The following is a 10007-nucleotide window of genomic DNA, read 5'->3' as shown; positions in this document are numbered from 1 at the left end:
TACCATGCTCCGAGAAAGACGGAGAAAGGGAAGCTGTCGCGTCTCGAGTCAGCTACACCCTTCGGTCAAGGTCGTTCGCCGAATCGAAACGTGCCCCGATACTTATGCCTTCGATCGGTGTGGCATCTCCGCCATAAAATAGCCAATTCTTTGATTCATCCACGCGATTCGTTGAATTATCTCCTATAGCGTTTACATGCATTTTTGTTTGATTTTTATTCCTCTTCTTTCTCATTTCCTTTCATTCTATAGCGTGTATCCATAGTAACGTAGTAAGACTTTCGAGTCGCTACATTCTTGTTTCGCGTCCTTTGCGACGTGCCCAGTTATTTGTACACTTGCCTTAAACATTTTTTCTTAATATTCGCAAGAATCATTGGTAAAAGGATTCTTGTTCTCCGCAGCGTGACTTATTTCAACAGAAAGCGTGATATTTAAGAAGCGTAACGTATACATAGTAAAAAGTAGGACTCTTTCATTTGGTTTAATATAGGAGGAATTCATTGGGAAATTTCTGATTAATTGGAAAGATGTTACTGCGAAGATATTATCTTGAAAATCGTATTCATTTTTAAACAAACAATACGTAGATATGGTCTTTTCATTTGTCATATTTAGAAACGATATGTTAGCACCGCGCATTAAGATCATCACGTTCAACCGTTTGTAATGCACGTCGAAAATCGAATTTGTCACGCTTCTTCCGGATGATAGAATCAACCGTTGAAACGATAGGGAATACAAGTTACCTTAAGTTACGCGATGAATAGCTTTCTCTTGGTTCTGGTGCAGTGGATTAAGGTCAGTTGTTGTTAGGTCTCTCAGAATTATCACTGATCGTCATCGTTATCTTATGACTAATTTATTACAAGCCAGCACTTAAGTTATCGTTTATTATGACGAAAACGAATTGGTATCAGTCTAGTTCGAACCACTGTGTTCGAGTTTCATATCGGACGTTATGAATGCGAGAAAACATTAATTGAAAAACTACAACCGACTTCTAGCATTATAAATTGGATATCTAAATGTTAGTAGTTTGTAGTTCCTAAATGTTACTACTAAGCATGTGTGATGACAATAATTATCTCTTATTTCAATTTTTACTTAAATAATTTGCAACTTAAATTTTAGAGTGTTTAACAATAATTACGACTTAGAGATTTAGAGACTTGGAATGTTAATTACTCGAGTCGCTCTTACATATTTGCTCGATCGATTAACTCCACAAAACAAAAGATAGGCAAAATTAATGAAATTCTATAAGTATTAATAAAGTGGATTTTGTTTCGTGTATCGTGATGGACCGACAGAATGTGATTCGATAAACTGTGGTTTGGAAAAATCGATCTAGAAAGGGTATCGAATATGTCGACGTCACGATAAATGTTTATTCGATGGTAATCATTCACTGAAACCGATTCTCTCTCTCTCTCTCCATCGTTAAATCGTCAGTCGAAATTTTAAGGAACTGATCGTTTGAAGATTAGGGGGCTGTTATCTTATGTAATCGCATAAACTGTGTCACGGACGCAGATGAAGCGACATTAACGGTTAGGTGAATTTTATTCGTATACACACGGTGAACTTTGTTCACTGGAAACCTGTTCCAACTTTTGACTCTCCTGTTAGCGATCAACAACCATGAAATCTCTGTTTTGTCAATCCATTTAGAAGAATATTTTTTCTATACGGTTAATTAAGAAAATGATGTCGTAAAAATCAGGATGTCATGACAAGGTACATGATGGACCAATTATAAGCGAAATCCACGAAACCATTAACAGCAGATTCCCAAGATCGAATCGTAACCTTTGTGAATCATACCTTCCTCCTTGTTTCAACTTCTCTGTCTTTGTCTAAATATATTAAGTTTTATCACCATCCTCTTTCCAAAAAACTGTATCATTTCTCTTACTTTTTGTTTTCTTTGTCTATTTCTTTGGAGTTTCCGAGATAAAGCGAAAGAAGTCTAAATGATGAATTTTCGTAAACACATAAGTAGTTATCAACTTTTTGTCCGCGAACATTTCAAATCCATGCCACTTGTCTAATGAAAATATCGATGACGCTTGATTGAAATCTGCGAATTGTACTTTGATCGTGTAGCTCGATCGGTTTCGTTTCTTCAGTCTCTAATTGTAACATTATCATGTTGCAACTAAATAAATGGCGTGGTGAATACCAGTTACATATCTGGTATTCATATGACCCATACTGCACTTTTCCTTTTTGAAATTCCCAACACATACATACGATAGATATGTATACATGCGAATTGCACGGGTTCACGTGTTTCGAATTTATAGTTAATGTATTTATAATATGTCGTTAACAACAAGTTGTTAATATGTTCCAAATGTTAATTCATTTTTTAGCTCAGTGTATGTATCGCGAAAACAATTTTTTTTACTGTAGCAGTTTCGATTATTCTTTATCTACATACATAGTGAATATCTCAATTCAGGAAAAAGAAGAGAAACAGTTATACATATATATTTATTATTATTTACTATATAATATATATACATTAATTATATATATAATTAATTATACATTAAATATACAATAAATATAAATGATATAATTTGTATATGTATAGTACACAATACAATTTGTTAAGCTGTTTACATATCTTAGTACTTGCTGTATTTGCCGATCTAACAAACTGTTCTTTAGTTTTCTTTGGAAACAAATCGCCAATTCACGTCACCTGCTTTTATGCCTACAGGAAGTACATGGCACAAATAGGGAAAAAATAAGGTTAGTATGATTACATAATCATGGAAGGTTCACGTTTTTATTTATGTATGAACGATGAGGTTAACGCATATAGATGCTTATCATTGTAATTTTGTATCATCTATGCGTGAAATATTGCAACTACATAAACGGGGTACGTGAAACTATTAGTTTCATAGTTGTACTTTAACTGAACAATAGAACGATGTGAATTAATCAGGTGGAGTAAGTAGGCCACGATTTCATGTCATTTACGTTAGGTATGAGATGATATACAGGGTGGTTGGTAACTGGTGGTACAAGCGGAAAGGGGGTGATTTTACGCGAAAAAAGAAGTTGAAAATATAGAATAAAAATTTTTTTTTAATTTTTTTTTTTTAATTTTTCCATCGAGACAAGGATCTACAGTGAGATCCGTTATAACGAGACGTGATAAACTGCACGCGTACCGAGCGAAAATTCAAAGTCGATTTTCTCGAAAACAAAGCCTCAAACGAAAAATTTTTATTGTATATTTTCGATTTCTTTTTTCGCGTAGAATCACCCCCTTTCCACTTGTACCACCAGTTACCAACCACCCTGTATATTAAAATTCTATAATCGATATACGTATTCGATACAAAATATAAGTTCTACAAAATAATGCCCGGTTAATGTACAATAATCAGTTGTTGGATAGTATGAAGCTCAGCAACAATTACAAACATTAGCGATGAGACGGAACTGATACTTAATTAATAAATAAATGAATAATCTATCTAATAATAAATACATAAATAAATAAATAAATAAATAGATAAATAAATAAATAAATAAAAAAATAGATAAATAAATAAATACATAAATGAAACAAATAAATTAAATAAAAAAAATAATTAATTAATTGAATTTTCAAGAACCTGATATTTGCTAGATTTTTAAATTTTACTTGTATTCGTTTCGGTGCTACTTAAAGTCAACCCACTACATGGCGCAACTATTTTATGCTATATTCTTAATTGTATATACGTCAGAAAATTGAACATCATTCGTGTCCTCGTGTTCTTTGTTACTTCATTCTGCTATACGTACTTAAAAAATTAAGCAATATTCAAAAGATCAAGCAACATAATATTGTGAAAGGAGCGCTTCATACACGAGCCAGCGGTATTACATACCTTATGCGTGCGTTGAAGTTACCAGACGTTCTTGAAAGAGACACACTACTCATCACAATGCCAACAAGTAAATAATTTTTTCGTGCTACCATGCATTTAATTTTCATCTCAACGTGTCTACAGTGTCATACGACATAAAACACAAAGAATCACAGTTCAAAGTTACATCTAGACAATTAGATATCTAGAGAATGTCAATAACCATGTCAGCAAAGAATTTGCCGGATTTCCTAAAGGAAATTTTCATTTTCAAAGTTCCAATAAATGAAAAGAAGGTAGAATTTTTTGATAATAACACGTAAGTATATTTATTAGAATGTCGACCTTCATATCGATACTAATACACAAGTGTGAACATTAGAGTATCGATCTTCACATCGAAAGAAAGATCTCATTGAGCCATCCGCAGCGAGTTTTAGAGCATTAAGAGACCGGTAAGGATCGTTTATACTTAAAATTAGACGTATGTCGGAACAAGTTGTCTACTGGAAATTTTGTAATTCATAAGGATAATGCAGCAAAGCTAGATTATCCGAATCTACACGATTTCCAGACTACTCACGTTCGCATTAAAATAGGAGTTGGCGAGGAGATTTCCACGATCTGATGTATCATTTTCACTCGATGTTGAGTTTACGACGCGTACGAATTTCTGAAGCACGTTTCGTGACCTGCCGCAAATTACAATCTACCCATATCATACGATTAAAGTCAAGGTTTGCTCCGAATATTTTTCAAAATATGTAGAACATTCGATATTGAAATTTGTGAGCTTTTTTGCGTGTCTTTTGTTTTTGGGAGATATCTAACGTTGAATATGGTGACTTGTATTCCGGTTAAGGGTCAAGGCCAAGTTTCTTGCAGCAGTTTTGTTGCTTTTTTTTACGGTGATTACATATACGACACTGTAACTCGAACCGACTGTTTAAACGGGTTCGCGGTCTAGTCGTTGATTATGTAACTGCGTAGTTGCTGCCCAAACCCGTTTAAAGAATCTTAGACATGTTATAAAAAATGATGAAATTTCTAAAAACCAGTTGGTTCCTTATCCTTTCTTTGTATTTTTTGTGATATGTAAGATCTAATAAATTTTTCATTATTTTATCAGCCAAGAAAATTTTTTCTTTTGTTTCTTACATTAGGAAATTAGATTAATAATCATTCTTTCGTTAATAACTTGTTCTCTTGTTACTGCATTTGAATTCAATTGGACTATGACTAATCATAAAATGCATGGTAGAAAGACTAATCTGTTGTATGACTGTTTGTTTTAGGTGGAAAAGACACAGTGACAGTTAACAATTAATTTCATTATTTTTCTATCCAGCGTAATGTATAAAGTCATATGCTAACTACGTATATTTTTCCTCCTCATCGTTTTTTGTACATAATGTTTCACTTATTTGTTGCGTCGTTATGTAGATATATACTCTCTGTTATCATTGAATCTTATAATTAACACTAGAGCTACTAGTCTGAAACACGAATCTAAGTATTTCCTTTCACCTAAATATTTCTAAATGTTTTCAGTAATTATAAAAGAGGAAAGTCTGAAAACCATCGTTCTGACGGATTTGATAGTTGTAACATTAAAGAAACATTTCTAAATATCGATATTTTGTTAGCGATTTTCTTCCGTTACACATTGATTGTGCCGTCATTGCTATTGTATAATTTAATAATAAATTCATATTTTAAATACATATACATATTTAAAAATTTAAATACATATTTATAAAATTTATCAAAAAAGAATTGCCTCTTCCCTCCATTGCTCACTTTATTTGTAAAGCGTAGGCAGTTTGCAGTTTCTGCATGATTTCAACATTCTTCTGTTATTTTTCGACGAAGGAATACAATCGATGGAAATTCGTGTGTGCTCCAGAGAGATGGCAGACGATCGGTCACGATTAGATTTATGACTTGATTACGTCAACTTTGGAAGATTTGTGATCTTCGTATTGTGTCTTCTTTGAAAATAGAGCTGTAGAGTATCTACATAGAATCTTCCCATTGATTTATTATGTAAAAAGTCACGGTATATATTTATTCATTGTTTATCACGTTGAAGATTCAGGTTCGCTTTTTCTCAGTTAATTGATATTATATGTGATGACATTTGTAAGAAACAAACTCCTTTTTTCTCAATCGTAGCTGGTCTTCAGATGAATAACTTGATACGTTGCATAATTAACAAGGAAAATGGAAGATTTTATAAAATGATGTCCATAAAATAGCGTTGTAACAAAAAACTTAAAAAGAGATAAAGCAAACAGGAGCGTAAAATATAATATATCGATGAAAAATAAAGAGCGCGCATAATGTGGATCTTCGTGGATTGTAAGAGAGTTGTTTGATAAAAATTGTCAAAAAAAATGTTCCTCTTCCTAGTAAAACTTTAGCATTTTTTATGTATAATTTTGTCTTGTATCATCAGAATTTTTTAAGAAAGGAAAATAATTTTGATGGTAATTAAATTGAACACTTTAAAATCGTGCCAACAATAGATAAGTCTCTAGTAAAACTGATTTTATTGTAAGTTTTAAAATCAAGCGCCTGTCAAACTGCAACTCTCTCGCGTCCGGAGATGCAATGTGTGGAAATGTACATGTCGCCACGCACTTATTCCATTTCGATAAGAAACCTGTTTTCTAGGAACAGCAGAGGGAGAAAGAGAGAGAGAGAGAGAGAGAGAGAGAAATATCGTGATCAATTTGTAAATTGGAACATATTTTATAGTCACAGTAGATAGAAATCGCACGCCGTCCGAAGACTTTACTATACAATGTGTCTAATTACGAGTCAATTGGAGATTAGTCACTTTTTCATGTTGGCGAGTAAAAAAGAAAATGTATTATAGATTACAAAAAATCGGCTACTATCTGTAATATTATTAATGTAAAATATACTTATGAAATACTTCTAATATACTTATGGAAAATATATAACCATAACATATTCATTAAATAAAATATTATTTTATGAAAACTGTTAATACATTATACTTTTTCTAAAGTTTATAAACGCTAGCTGTATTATTTATATTACATTTCACAGTGTTCCTTTCATCGTTTAAAAAGAACGTATAAGGAAGACTCGTGTATAATTATATGTTAACGAGTCCCTATCAGAAACTTCGAGTTAATAATTCCTCAATGATAAAGCAAGTTGTCGTTTTAACTTTGATTATCCCTCTCCTTCATAATAGTTATTCCACAGCAATCTGTCAATATTGTTCGTTGATTTTTTACGTTACTAGGTAAATATTACGTCATATGGATATTTTTCGAGGAAATACCTGAGATAAATATCAGTTTCGTGAAGCAACTTCTTTCTTTGGGGAGAATCTGCTGCAATTGTATGTTACAATACAAATAAATGCAAATGTGTATGTAATGACAATGATAAATTGTACACAGTTTTCATTTGGAATAATAGCAAAACAAGTGCTCCTTACCGTAACTTGTTTCCATGTACTTTTGATATTCTTTGTGCCGTGTTATTGTATCGGATGAAAAATGAGCCTGGAGAAATCTGCAGACCATATCGTTAAGTAATTTTCATTTGAATAGACAAAGGGATAGTTGCATCAAATGTATGGAAGGAATACTTCGATTAATTCAGAAAATTGCGTAGATTTGAATAACACTTCTCTGTTTATTTTTCGCAATAATGTAATTCCTTTTTTTTCTCTTTTTTCATTATATAGAAGATATGACTAAGGGGAAGAACCGCAGCGAGTTTTTTATCGCGATGTTTTCGTGTTAATTAGTTATTCTTTCAGTTCGTTTTCGTAAATCATCTTTTTCTTATTCCAGTTCTTACGCAATTTGCTTTGATTATGTATAATTCATACGTTTAGGTTTAACATTATCTGTTGTGTTAAAAATATTCATATATGAAGTATAACCGAATGAAATGAAATGCAAAACTCTCCACAAATATCACCAAGAATATAAACTAGCGTTTATTTGGTTTCCTGTATGTATCCATATAAAAGCATAAAATATAATCACTTGATTCGATGCAATAGTAAGCCCCAGTAACATGTGGAAATATTCATAAGGTTAAAAGTTAACGACTCTATTGAAAAAGCATCGATCGTTTGTATAAAAGTGTCTGGTTTCTGAGAATCTCCGAGGTTTGTTAGCATTTACACTATTGTAATGGTAAATCGGAAACTATTAAAACTGCATACCATCTACAAGATACAATCATGATTTATCGCGATTTACGTATACTTTCCTCAAAACTGACATTTTGACATTTTCAGCAGTTACACATCGCGGATGTTTCGTGGATCTGTAAGTCGCACTCAGACGCCGCTATTAAGAACATTTTTATTCAATTCGTGTTGATTTCCTCCTCATTTAAATGTTTGTTGTAAAGTTAAAAATTTATTATACATTTTAAACATTATCCTGTGCGATTGCCGAATATTTACAAATTAACATGCTTCTTGAAAGTAGCATTCGTTTAACGAATAATTAATTAATATGTGCGGTTTATAGCTCTTCTCGTTAATTGTGGAAACATTTAAGTGGTCTTTTAATTGTTTAAAACATTTCATATAAAATTTTCCATGGAACGATCAATCGTCGTTATTGCGATTTGCATTGAATGTTCTCCTTGTGAATTTCACAATATGCAAATTTGTCCAAGACATTTATTTTTGGAAATTACCGATTTTACATCATAATACGATGACTCTGCCACTTTATATCTGTTCTGACAGCAATCTCCAAGTCCGCAAACTAAAATATCGGATTCTTATTTCGATCGAGCTGATGAATTTCGCAAAATCTACCTGAAATTTTTCAACTCTCAATTTATTTCTTTTTAGAATGCTTTCGAGTTTATAAAAACATTTTCATAAGATTAATCTCATAGTCAACTTAGATGATTCGAATGATCTTTTATTTCGATTGCAAACTACGCTAATTTCTACTGCAAATTATATTACATTATAATTATATACATGTCTATTTCTAATTTATATTTCTACTTACATCTTGGAAGGGAAATTAGGCAAATGTTAAAATACTCAGACATTAGAAAATTCCTCTACCACAATATCAAAACCGAAATTAATATCTGCTTTTTAATTTCAATAATTTTATTTACATGTATCTAAAAGAATTTTAAGGCAATTACACAAAGTATTTGTCCTATTTTGCATCCATTATAGTAGACTTTGACACCATTTCTTTTTTTGCCGTTTCCAAACTTTTCAAGCACATGATATTCGTTTTAATTACTGAAAACTATCCTACTTATAACTTTCAACTATTTTTCTAAAAACCATTTTTTAAAACCAGTTTAACATCCGGATACACGATTGTGAAACACATGTTATAACAACATGTGAACATGTGAACCACAAATCAAAGCAACTAACGGAGACCAGAGTGCTACGTAACAGAACCGCGTCTTCGGTTCATCTTTCGACACTCGGTGCTCCTTTCTACGAGATTACTAATATTAATTGAAGACAGCGCGCAGGCGCGCACCCGTATTTGCAATAGTTGCCTGTTCGACGCAACGGCCGATTGCAAAATCGAATGGGGAGCCGATCATCGGAGGCAGCTGCAAATCTCTTGCTAAATACACTCGGTCCCTCTGCCTCTTTCCTCTCTGTTGGCTCGTTTTCTTCCAGCTTCGCTATTCTGTGTCCCGATGGACTCGACGAAAATTCGACGACTCGATGACTCGACGACTCGACGAAATTGCAACATGCGTTACGAACAGTCGCGCCGCGTCGCAGAAAATGACTAAGAAGCTCGCTTCGAACGTGCACGATTGCACGCGTGACTGATTGCCCGCGCCGATTTTCTTCTAAAAGTCCATCTTGGCCAATCTCGATATACGACGTACGCGTCCATCCGCTTAACTATGCGTGAGGGTATTAACATTTTCTCTTCGCTTGAAATATCACGTTCGCTACTTTAGGCTTTAGGCAATACATTTAAGGAGATAGATTTGGGACGCCTTGGTGTCTTGTTTAGTTTGTACCATTTATAACCATATATGTTCTTACTGATTAATAGCTTTCGACTGTTTGCAGTGTCAGCAATGCCTGATTGAAAAATCAGGCACGAGGAAAAATTT

General features: G+C 33.0%; 1 protein-coding gene across 2 annotated transcripts in view; it reads left to right on the top strand.

Annotated features, from left to right (window-relative positions):
• The window catches only part of sit (stuck in traffic), a 52624-nt gene that overhangs the window by 22059 nt on the left and 20558 nt on the right, over nucleotides 1-10007 (top strand). The gene's annotated exons all lie outside the window — the stretch shown is intronic.

The sequence above is a fragment of the Bombus flavifrons genome, chromosome 11, assembly GCF_040668555.2.
Source record: "Bombus flavifrons isolate JBK064 chromosome 11, iyBomFlav1_principal, whole genome shotgun sequence".
In the NCBI taxonomy this organism is placed as follows: Eukaryota; Metazoa; Arthropoda; class Insecta; order Hymenoptera; family Apidae; genus Bombus; species Bombus flavifrons.
The sequence above is the reverse complement of the archived record's forward strand: the minus strand, read 5'-3'. Positions and strand labels throughout refer to the sequence as shown.